This window comes from Microcebus murinus, chromosome 14 (genome assembly GCF_040939455.1).
Source record: "Microcebus murinus isolate Inina chromosome 14, M.murinus_Inina_mat1.0, whole genome shotgun sequence".
NCBI lineage: Eukaryota > Metazoa > Chordata > Mammalia > Primates > Cheirogaleidae > Microcebus > Microcebus murinus.
This window is the reverse complement of record NC_134117.1, coordinates 81,874,220-81,886,270: the sequence shown is the minus strand read 5'-3', so window position 1 is coordinate 81,886,270 and position 12,051 is coordinate 81,874,220. Positions and strand designations below refer to the sequence as shown.

Below are 12,051 nucleotides of genomic sequence, written 5' to 3'. Positions count from 1 at the left end.
TGCAGGAAGTGTTGGCAAGCACAGGGCCAGTCCCCCAAAGGCCCAGGTGCAGGGAGCCCAGGCCAAGCAGCCTGTGGAAGAAGCCACTTGCCGTGCCACCCCGGGAACAGGACTGCAGGCCCCGGCCCTTCCCACCTCCTCCTCCTCCTCCTCCTCCCCCCCCCGCGCCCCCCCCCCCCCGGACATGGCACAGGGCTCAGAGACACCTCAGACTCTTGCTACCCAAGGTGCGAAGGGCATCAGTTGCTCCTCCAACCCCCCCCCGCCCAGCAGACCACGTTGTCCAGCCAGCCCCCGGGCCTCCCTGGGGTGCCCAGCACAAAAGTGCAGACACCCACCGGACCCTCAGTCTCAGCTTTCAGATGTTTTTGCCACTCTAAGGACCCGCAGGCCCGCTGGGCCTTCGGGCAGGACAGAGAGCCCCGGGATCCGACGTGGAGAGCTGCGTGTACGTACGTCCCCATCAGGAGGCGGTCCCCACCTCCGCGGCTCTCCCCTCGCGGGGAGCGGCAGCCCCAGCCGGCAGCCGCAGGGCATCAGGGAAGACACCAGGCTGGGCCCCCCGCGGCACAGCGGGGGCACGTCCCCCGCACTCGACTTAGGGAAGGCTGCTGGAGACTGCTGCGGCCACCCTGCTGCCGGGTTTCTGGAGGGCTTCCTGGAAGCAGCCTCCACACCAAGCCCTTGGAAGGCCCAGGCGACGGAGGAGCCGGTCAGGCAGGGGCCGAGGACGGTGAGAGGCCGGGCGGGAAGGAGCATGTCAGGCAGGGGCAGAGGACGGTGACAGGCCGGGCGGGGAGGAGCCGGTCAGGCGGGGGCCCAGGACAGTGACGGGCCTGGCCGGGGAGGAGTGCGTCAGGCAGGGGCAGAGGAGACGGGCTGGGTAAGGGGTAGAGTGACAGTTAGGGCACAATTCACAATCGCAAAGACGTGGAAGCGACCCGAGTGCCCATCCATCCAGGAGTGCATTAATAAAATGTGGCGCGTGGACACCACGGAGTGCCATTCGGCTGTGAGGAGCAGCGGTGAGAGGGCGCCTCTCGTGTTCTCCTGGCCAGAGCTGGAACCCGTTCCAGTAAGCCAGGTATCCCAAGAATGGACACACGAGCACCACGTGAGCGCGCTCACCAGCAAATTGGTACGAACGGATGGACACCTAAGTGGACGGAGAGGAATCACCTTCATCGGGTGGGTGTCGGGCGGGTGGGGGGAGGCGATGGGCATCCACATCCATTAGGAATGGGGTGGGTGCGCACCGACTGGGGGATGGGCGCACTTGAAGCTCTGACCCCAGGGGGGAGGCTTGGAGAGGGCAACTGTACCCGACCTTAACACTGGTACCCCCACAATACGCTGGAACAACATGAGAGGTATATGAATGAGAACACAGGGGGGAGGGGTGCACGGGCAACACATGTCACCTGAATACTTGTACTCCCATCATCTGCTTGAAAAGAGAGAGAAAAGAAAATGCAATCATAGAGGTAAGAGACACTTTTTAAAAATCATGAATCCGAAGAGAAAAGTAAAAGGAGGCCTGTGGAGCAGGTCTGGGTGTGACTCCGGATCCCCCAACATCAGGTGCCACCACCAAAGATTCCTGCGTGGAGCCCATAGAACCCCCAAAAGCAACGGGACGAGTTCTGGTCACATACTCCCTCAAAATGACATCCTGGCCTTCTTCTGGAACTCCCTCCCCTCTCAGACTCTCAAGGTTTTCTCCAGCGTGTCTGTTCCCACAGAGCAGACCTTTGGTCTGAGACCTGACAGTCCAGATGCCACGCATGCTGCCGCGTGGCGGCGGTGTCGCGGCTTGGGACAAGAGGAGGCCCCACGGTGCGGGCTGAGGCGCCAGGCAGCGCGGCGGGCGCTGAGGGTTGGGGTCACCCCCACCCCGGGCCGCCGCCGCGCTCCCAGAAAGGGGACAGAACAAGAGGCAAAAAAAAAAAAAAAAAAAAAAAGAAGCAGCCTGTGGCCCCCGGTATTCCCAGGCAGTCTCCCATCCAAGTACTGACCGGGCCCGACCCTGCTTAGCTTCCGAGACCAGACGAGATCGGGGGCGTTCAGGGTGGTGTGGCCCTAGACGGCGGCGGAGGGCGCCCCTGCCCCGCTCAAGAAGCCGAGCCTCTCTGCGCTTTCCCGCCGCCGCCGCCGCCGCCTCCCGCCCCAGGCCCCGCGCCAGGCCGGGCCTGTTGAGTTCGCCGGCCGGGTCCCGTGGGCTCCCAGGGACGGGGGTGATGGGCGGGGCGGGGCGGGGGGCTGTCTCTCTATACACACACACACACACTCACACTCACTCACACTCACACAAGATGCGCCTCCACGGCTGGACTCGCCAAGGTGGAGCCCTCCCAGCCCCCCTCGTCTCCTCGCCCGGCCTCCTTCACCTACCCGCTGCCCACCCCCAGCGCGTCGCCGCCGCTGACGCTGACTGCGCACGCGCGCGCCCTTTGACCCCAGCCAGGGGCCGCCCTCCCCCACAACCCCTTTCAGCTGTGCCCCCCCTCGCCCTGTGGGTGGGCTGCCGCCTATTCCCCCGGGCCAGGGCTGGGGCACAGCGCAAGGGGGAGGGGAGCCAGTGTATGGGGCGTCTCTCTCTGGGGATGTGTCCCATGGGTGGGGTGGGGTGGCGTGGTTTGTGGGGCGCTGAAGAAATCAGTCCCCTCCATCTCCTACCTCTGGAAAACGCCCAAGCCCGTGGAGAACCGCCGGCACCGCTTCGTGGGGGCCGGGACCCTCCTCTGTGTCCTCCTGTGGCCCGGTCCAAGGGGCCTGGGCCTGGCCGGGGCTGCATTGGACCCCGACCACCCTGGCGTGTGGACTCGCTAAAAATCGGCCATTAGATATTGGATTCCAGCTTCATTGAGGTCATTTCACTAATGAGTGCACCGGAAAGAGTTTCCTAATCCATCTGTGAGGGTGGCAACTGAAAGAGAATTTGAAAGCTGACAGAATAGGCGAGGGAAGGCATAGGAGATTTCCACACCCAGCAAGGAAGCCTTTCCCGAAATGGAAGAAAGAAACGAGCAAACAGAGACACCGGTAGCCCGCCCGGAAAAGAGTCTGCCCCCGAGAGAAAGCACCCTGACCAGGTTCACCCGTGGGTGGGTGGCGAGCTAGCGGCGTTCAGAAGAGCGAGGCCCGCAGTCTGTGCGGAAGACACCTGCGCTCGGGTGTGTGTGGCGGCCCGATTCACAAGCAGCTCTAGATGTTAAACCAAGGAGAAGCCAGGGAGTTCCCAAGGCCCCAGGTGTCCTCAGCCCACGACTGGCTGCTGTGGGAATGCGAAGCCCGGCTCCTTGTCTCAGAGCGGGGTTCCCAGGAGGATCAGGCTGAAGCTGGGACTTGGCCTCAAAGTGTCCCCTCGCATGGCCACCCCCTTCCCCTTCCTGCTCCTCTACTCCTGGTGCCCCTCCATCCAGGGGCCAGACCTTAAAGAGTCACCGCAAGAGAATCCTGGTCCCAAAGGAGCCTTCTGGGGGACCGGTGCTGAGAGAGGTTGTGGGCATGGCCCGCTGGGGCTCTGCCCGACCCAGGGCTGAGAGATGCCACCTCCCAGCTCTGGGTCCCTGCAGGAAGTGTTGGCAAGCACAGGGCCAGTCCCCCAAAGGCCCAGGTGCAGGGAGCCCAGGCCAAGCAGCCTGTGGAAGAAGCCACTTGCCGTGCCACCCCGGGAACAGGACTGCAGGCCCCGGCCCTTCCCACCTCCTCCTCCTCCTCCTCCTCCCCCCCCCGCGCCCCGCCCCCGGACATGGCACAGGGCTCAGAGACACCTCAGACTCTTGCTACCCAAGGTGCGAAGGGCATCAGTTGCTCCTCCAACCCCCCCCGCCCAGCAGACCACGTTGTCCAGCCAGCCCCCGGGCCTCCCTGGGGTGCCCAGCACAAAAGTGCAGACACCCACCGGACCCTCAGTCTCAGCTTTCGGATGTTTTTGCCACTCTAAGGACCCGCAGGCCCGCTGGGCCTTCGGGCAGGACAGAGAGCCCCGGGATCCGACGTGGAGAGCTGCGTGTACGTACGTCCCCATCAGGAGGCGGTCCCCACCTCCGCGGCTCTCCCCTCGCGGGGAGCGGCAGCCCCAGCCGGCAGCCGCAGGGCATCAGGGAAGACACCAGGCTGGGCCCCCCGCGGCACAGCGGGGGCACGTCCCCCGCACTCGACTTAGGGAAGGCTGCTGGAGACTGCTGCGGCCACCCTGCTGCCGGGTTTCTGGAGGGCTTCCTGGAAGCAGCCTCCACACCAAGCCCTTGGAAGGCCCAGGCGACGGAGGAGCCGGTCAGGCAGGGGCCGAGGACGGTGAGAGGCCGGGCGGGAAGGAGCATGTCAGGCAGGGGCAGAGGACGGTGACAGGCCGGGCGGGGAGGAGCCGGTCAGGCGGGGGCCCAGGACAGTGACGGGCCTGGCCGGGGAGGAGTGCGTCAGGCAGGGGCAGAGGAGACGGGCTGGGTAAGGGGTAGAGTGACAGTTAGGGCACAATTCACAATCGCAAAGACGTGGAAGCGACCCGAGTGCCCATCCATCCAGGAGTGCATTAATAAAATGTGGCGCGTGGACACCACGGAGTGCCATTCGGCTGTGAGGAGCAGCGGTGAGAGGGCGCCTCTCGTGTTCTCCTGGCCAGAGCTGGAACCCGTTCCAGTAAGCCAGGTATCCCAAGAATGGACACACGAGCACCACGTGAGCGCGCTCACCAGCAAATTGGTACGAACGGATGGACACCTAAGTGGACGGAGAGGAATCACCTTCATCGGGTGGGTGTCGGGCGGGTGGGGGGAGGCGATGGGCATCCACATCCATTAGGAATGGGGTGGGTGCGCACCGACTGGGGGATGGGCGCACTTGAAGCTCTGACCCCAGGGGGGAGGCTTGGAGAGGGCAACTGTACCCGACCTTAACACTGGTACCCCCACAATACGCTGGAACAACATGAGAGGTATATGAATGAGAACACAGGGGGGAGGGGTGCACGGGCAACACATGTCACCTGAATACTTGTACTCCCATCATCTGCTTGAAAAGAGAGAGAAAAGAAAATGCAATCATAGAGGTAAGAGACACTTTTTAAAAATCATGAATCCGAAGAGAAAAGTAAAAGGAGGCCTGTGGAGCAGGTCTGGGTGTGACTCCGGATCCCCCAACATCAGGTGCCACCACCAAAGATTCCTGCGTGGAGCCCATAGAACCCCCAAAAGCAACGGGACGAGTTCTGGTCACATACTCCCTCAAAATGACATCCTGGCCTTCTTCTGGAACTCCCTCCCCTCTCAGACTCTCAAGGTTTTCTCCAGCGTGTCTGTTCCCACAGAGCAGACCTTTGGTCTGAGACCTGACAGTCCAGATGCCACGCATGCTGCCGCGTGGCGGCGGTGTCGCGGCTTGGGACAAGAGGAGGCCCCACGGTGCGGGCTGAGGCGCCAGGCACCGCGGCGGGCGCTGAGGGTTGGGGTCACCCCCACCCCGGGCCGCCGCCGCGCTCCCAGAAAGGGGACAGAACAAGAGGCAAAAAAAAAAAAAAAAAAAAAGAAGCAGCCTGTGGCCCCCGGTATTCCCAGGCGGTCTCCCATCCAAGTACTGACCGGGCCCGACCCTGCTTAGCTTCCGAGACCAGACGAGATCGGGGGGCGTTCAGGGTGGTGTGGCCCTAGACGGCGGCGGAGGGCGCCCCTGCCCCGCTCAAGAAGCCGAGCCTCTCTGCGCTTTCCCCCCGCCGCCGCCGCCGCCGCCGCCGCCGCCGCCACCTCCCGCCCCAGGCCCCGCGCCGGGCCGGGCCTGTTGAGCTCGCCGGCCGGGTCCCGTGGGCTCCCAGGGACGGGGGTGATGGGCGGGGCGGGGCGGGGGGCTGTCTCTCTATACACACACACACACACTCACACTCACTCACACTCACACAAGATGCGCCTCCACGGCTGGACTCGCCAAGGTGGAGCCCTCCCAGCCCCCCTCGTCTCCTCGCCCGGCCTCCTTCACCTACCCGCTGCCCACCCCCAGCGCGTCGCCGCCGCTGACGCTGACTGCGCACGCGCGCGCCCTTTGACCCCAGCCAGGGGCCGCCCTCCCCCACAACCCCTTTCAGCTGTGCCCCCCCTCGCCCTGTGGGTGGGCTGCCGCCTATTCCCCCGGGCCAGGGCTGGGGCACAGCGCAAGGGGGAGGGGAGCCAGTGTATGGGGCGTCTCTCTCTGGGGATGTGTCCCATGGGTGGGGTGGGGTGGCGTGGTTTGTGGGGCGCTGAAGAAATCAGTCCCCTCCATCTCCTACCTCTGGAAAACGCCCAAGCCCCTGGAGAACCGCCGGCACCGCTTCGTGGGGGCCGGGACCCTCCTCTGTGTCCTCCTGTGGCCCGGTCCAAGGGGCCTGGGCCTGGCCGGGGCTGCATTGGACCCCGACCACCCTGGCGTGTGGACTCGCTAAAAATCGGCCATTTGATATTGGATTCCAGCTTCATTGAGGTCATTTCACTAATGAGTGCACCGGAAAGAGTTTCCTAATCCATCTGTGAGGGTGGCAACTGAAAGAGAATTTGAAAGCTGACAGAATAGGCGAGGGAAGGCATAGGAGATTTCCACACCCAGCAAGGAAGCCTTTCCCGAAATGGAAGAAAGAAACGAGCAAACAGAGACACCGGTAGCCCGCCCGGAAAAGAGTCTGCCCCCGAGAGAAAGCACCCTGACCAGGTTCACCCGTGGGTGGGTGGCGAGCTAGCGGCGTTCAGAAGAGCGAGGCCCGCAGTCTGTGCGGAAGACACCTGCACTCGGGTGTGTGTGGCGGCCCGATTCACAAGCAGCTCTAGATGTTAAACCAAGGAGAAGCCAGGGAGTTCCCAAGGCCCCAGGTGTCCTCAGCCCACGACTGGCTGCTGTGGGAATGCGAAGCCCGGCTCCTTGTCTCAGAGCGGGGTTCCCAGGAGGATCAGGCTGAAGCTGGGACTTGGCCTCAAAGTGTCCCCTCGCATGGCCACCCCCTTCCCCTTCCTGCTCCTCTACTCCTGGTGCCCCTCCATCCAGGGGCCAGACCTTAAAGAGTCACCGCAAGAGAATCCTGGTCCCAAAGGAGCCTTCTGGGGGACCGGTGCTGAGAGAGGTTGTGGGCATGGCCCGCTGGGGCTCTGCCCGACCCAGGGCTGAGAGATGCCACCTCCCAGCTCTGGGTCCCTGCAGGAAGTGTTGGCAAGCACAGGGCCAGTCCCCCAAAGGCCCAGGTGCAGGGAGCCCAGGCCAAGCAGCCTGTGGAAGAAGCCACTTGCCGTGCCACCCCGGGAACAGGACTGCAGGCCCCGGCCCTTCCCACCTCCTCCTCCTCCTCCTCCTCCCCCCCCCGCGCCCCGCCCCCGGACATGGCACAGGGCTCAGAGACACCTCAGACTCTTGCTACCCAAGGTGCGAAGGGCATCAGTTGCTCCTCCAACCCCCCCCGCCCAGCAGACCACGTTGTCCAGCCAGCCCCCGGGCCTCCCTGGGGTGCCCAGCACAAAAGTGCAGACACCCACCGGACCCTCAGTCTCAGCTTTCGGATGTTTTTGCCACTCTAAGGACCCGCAGGCCCGCTGGGCCTTCGGGCAGGACAGAGAGCCCCGGGATCCGACGTGGAGAGCTGCGTGTACGTACGTCCCCATCAGGAGGCGGTCCCCACCTCCGCGGCTCTCCCCTCGCGGGGAGCGGCAGCCCCAGCCGGCAGCCGCAGGGCATCAGGGAAGACACCAGGCTGGGCCCCCCGCGGCACAGCGGGGGCACGTCCCCCGCACTCGACTTAGGGAAGGCTGCTGGAGACTGCTGCGGCCACCCTGCTGCCGGGTTTCTGGAGGGCTTCCTGGAAGCAGCCTCCACACCAAGCCCTTGGAAGGCCCAGGCGACGGAGGAGCCGGTCAGGCAGGGGCCGAGGACGGTGAGAGGCCGGGCGGGAAGGAGCATGTCAGGCAGGGGCAGAGGACGGTGACAGGCCGGGCGGGGAGGAGCCGGTCAGGCGGGGGCCCAGGACAGTGACGGGCCTGGCCGGGGAGGAGTGCGTCAGGCAGGGGCAGAGGAGACGGGCTGGGTAAGGGGTAGAGTGACAGTTAGGGCACAATTCACAATCGCAAAGACGTGGAAGCGACCCGAGTGCCCATCCATCCAGGAGTGCATTAATAAAATGTGGCGCGTGGACACCACGGAGTGCCATTCGGCTGTGAGGAGCAGCGGTGAGAGGGCGCCTCTCGTGTTCTCCTGGCCAGAGCTGGAACCCGTTCCAGTAAGCCAGGTATCCCAAGAATGGACACACGAGCACCACGTGAGCGCGCTCACCAGCAAATTGGTACGAACGGATGGACACCTAAGTGGACGGAGAGGAATCACCTTCATCGGGTGGGTGTCGGGCGGGTGGGGGGAGGCGATGGGCATCCACATCCATTAGGAATGGGGTGGGTGCGCACCGACTGGGGGATGGGCGCACTTGAAGCTCTGACCCCAGGGGGGAGGCTTGGAGAGGGCAACTGTACCCGACCTTAACACTGGTACCCCCACAATACGCTGGAACAACATGAGAGGTATATGAATGAGAACACAGGGGGGAGGGGTGCACGGGCAACACATGTCACCTGAATACTTGTACTCCCATCATCTGCTTGAAAAGAGAGAGAAAAGAAAATGCAATCATAGAGGTAAGAGACACTTTTTAAAAATCATGAATCCGAAGAGAAAAGTAAAAGGAGGCCTGTGGAGCAGGTCTGGGTGTGACTCCGGATCCCCCAACATCAGGTGCCACCACCAAAGATTCCTGCGTGGAGCCCATAGAACCCCCAAAAGCAACGGGACGAGTTCTGGTCACATACTCCCTCAAAATGACATCCTGGCCTTCTTCTGGAACTCCCTCCCCTCTCAGACTCTCAAGGTTTTCTCCAGCGTGTCTGTTCCCACAGAGCAGACCTTTGGTCTGAGACCTGACAGTCCAGATGCCACGCATGCTGCCGCGTGGCGGCGGTGTCGCGGCTTGGGACAAGAGGAGGCCCCACGGTGCGGGCTGAGGCGCCAGGCACCGCGGCGGGCGCTGAGGGTTGGGGTCACCCCCACCCCGGGCCGCCGCCGCGCTCCCAGAAAGGGGACAGAACAAGAGGCAAAAAAAAAAAAAAAAAAAAAGAAGCAGCCTGTGGCCCCCGGTATTCCCAGGCGGTCTCCCATCCAAGTACTGACCGGGCCCGACCCTGCTTAGCTTCCGAGACCAGACGAGATCGGGGGGCGTTCAGGGTGGTGTGGCCCTAGACGGCGGCGGAGGGCGCCCCTGCCCCGCTCAAGAAGCCGAGCCTCTCTGCGCTTTCCCCCCGCCGCCGCCTCCCGCCCCAGGCCCCGCGCCGGGCCGGGCCTGTTGAGCTCGCCGGCCGGGTCCCGTGGGCTCCCAGGGACGGGGGTGATGGGCGGGGCGGGGCGGGGGGCTGTCTCTCTATACACACACACACACACTCACACTCACTCACACTCACACAAGATGCGCCTCCACGGCTGGACTCGCCAAGGTGGAGCCCTCCCAGCCCCCCTCGTCTCCTCGCCCGGCCTCCTTCACCTACCCGCTGCCCACCCCCAGCGCGTCGCCGCCGCTGACGCTGACTGCGCACGCGCGCGCCCTTTGACCCCAGCCAGGGGCCGCCCTCCCCCACAACCCCTTTCAGCTGTGCCCCCCCTCGCCCTGTGGGTGGGCTGCCGCCTATTCCCCCGGGCCAGGGCTGGGGCACAGCGCAAGGGGGAGGGGAGCCAGTGTATGGGGCGTCTCTCTCTGGGGATGTGTCCCATGGGTGGGGTGGGGTGGCGTGGTTTGTGGGGCGCTGAAGAAATCAGTCCCCTCCATCTCCTACCTCTGGAAAACGCCCAAGCCCCTGGAGAACCGCCGGCACCGCTTCGTGGGGGCCGGGACCCTCCTCTGTGTCCTCCTGTGGCCCGGTCCAAGGGGCCTGGGCCTGGCCGGGGCTGCATTGGACCCCGACCACCCTGGCGTGTGGACTCGCTAAAAATCGGCCATTTGATATTGGATTCCAGCTTCATTGAGGTCATTTCACTAATGAGTGCACCGGAAAGAGTTTCCTAATCCATCTGTGAGGGTGGCAACTGAAAGAGAATTTGAAAGCTGACAGAATAGGCGAGGGAAGGCATAGGAGATTTCCACACCCAGCAAGGAAGCCTTTCCCGAAATGGAAGAAAGAAACGAGCAAACAGAGACACCGGTAGCCCGCCCGGAAAAGAGTCTGCCCCCGAGAGAAAGCACCCTGACCAGGTTCACCCGTGGGTGGGTGGCGAGCTAGCGGCGTTCAGAAGAGCGAGGCCCGCAGTCTGTGCGGAAGACACCTGCACTCGGGTGTGTGTGGCGGCCCGATTCACAAGCAGCTCTAGATGTTAAACCAAGGAGAAGCCAGGGAGTTCCCAAGGCCCCAGGTGTCCTCAGCCCACGACTGGCTGCTGTGGGAATGCGAAGCCCGGCTCCTTGTCTCAGAGCGGGGTTCCCAGGAGGATCAGGCTGAAGCTGGGACTTGGCCTCAAAGTGTCCCCTCGCATGGCCACCCCCTTCCCCTTCCTGCTCCTCTACTCCTGGTGCCCCTCCATCCAGGGGCCAGACCTTAAAGAGTCACCGCAAGAGAATCCTGGTCCCAAAGGAGCCTTCTGGGGGACCGGTGCTGAGAGAGGTTGTGGGCATGGCCCGCTGGGGCTCTGCCCGACCCAGGGCTGAGAGATGCCACCTCCCAGCTCTGGGTCCCTGCAGGAAGTGTTGGCAAGCACAGGGCCAGTCCCCCAAAGGCCCAGGTACAGGGAGCCCAGGCCAAGCAGCCTGTGGAAGAAGCCACTTGCCGTGCCACCCCGGGAACAGGACTGCAGGCCCCGGCCCTTCCCACCTCCTCCTCCTCCTCCTCCTCCCCCCCCCGCGCCCCCCCCCGGACATGGCACAGGGCTCAGAGACACCTCAGACTCTTGCTACCCAAGGTGCAAAGGGCATCAGTTGCTCCTCCAAACCCCCCCCCCCCGCCCAGCAGACCACGTTGTCCAGCCAGCCCCCGGGCCTCCCTGGGGTGCCCAGCACAAAAGTGCAGACACCCACCGGACCCTCAGTCTCAGCTTTCGGATGTTTTTGCCACTCTAAGGACCCGCAGGCCCGCTGGGCCTTCGGGCAGGACAGAGAGCCCCGGGATCCGACGTGGAGAGCTGCGTGTACGTACGTCCCCATCAGGAGGCGGTCCCCACCTCCGCGGCTCTCCCCTCGCGGGGAGCGGCAGCCCCAGCCGGCAGCCGCAGGGCATCAGGGAAGACACCAGGCTGGGCCCCCCGCGGCACAGCGGGGGCACGTCCCCCGCACTCGACTTAGGGAAGGCTGCTGGAGACTGCTGCGGCCACCCTGCTGCCGGGTTTCTGGAGGGCTTCCTGGAAGCAGCCTCCACACCAAGCCCTTGGAAGGCCCAGGCGACGGAGGAGCCGGTCAGGCAGGGGCCGAGGACGGTGAGAGGCCGGGCGGGAAGGAGCATGTCAGGCAGGGGCAGAGGACGGTGACAGGCCGGGCGGGGAGGAGCCGGTCAGGCGGGGGCCCAGGACAGTGACGGGCCTGGCCGGGGAGGAGTGCGTCAGGCAGGGGCAGAGGAGACGGGCTGGGTAAGGGGTAGAGTGACAGTTAGGGCACAATTCACAATCGCAAAGACGTGGAAGCGACCCGAGTGCCCATCCATCCAGGAGTGCATTAATAAAATGTGGCGCGTTGACACCACGGAGTGCCATTCGGCTGTGAGGAGCAGCGGTGAGAGGGCGCCTCTCGTGTTCTCCTGGCCAGAGCTGGAACCCGTTCCAGTAAGCCAGGTATCCCAAGAATGGACACACGAGCACCACGTGAGCGCGCTCACCAGCAAATTGGTATGAACGGATGGACACCTAAGTGGACGGAGAGGAATCACCTTCATCGGGTGGGTGTCGGGCGGGTGGGGGGAGGCGATGGGCATCCACATCCATTAGGAATGGGGTGGGTGCGCACCGACTGGGGGATGGGCGCACTTGAAGCTCTGACCCCAGGGGGGAGGCTTGGAGAGGGCAACTGTACCCGACCTTAACACTGGT

At 64.2% G+C, this 12,051-nt stretch overlaps 3 pseudogenes; all 3 read right to left on the bottom strand.

The window, feature by feature from the left end:
* Positions 1-1,966: 1,966 nt before the first annotated feature.
* Positions 1,967-2,085, bottom strand: LOC142876189 (uncharacterized; annotated as a pseudogene).
* A 3,445-nt stretch (positions 2,086-5,530) lies between these two features.
* Positions 5,531-5,650, bottom strand: LOC142876252 (uncharacterized; annotated as a pseudogene).
* Positions 5,651-9,113: 3,463 nt separating this feature from the next.
* Positions 9,114-9,233, bottom strand: LOC142876250 (uncharacterized; annotated as a pseudogene).
* Positions 9,234-12,051: the final 2,818 nt, after the last annotated feature.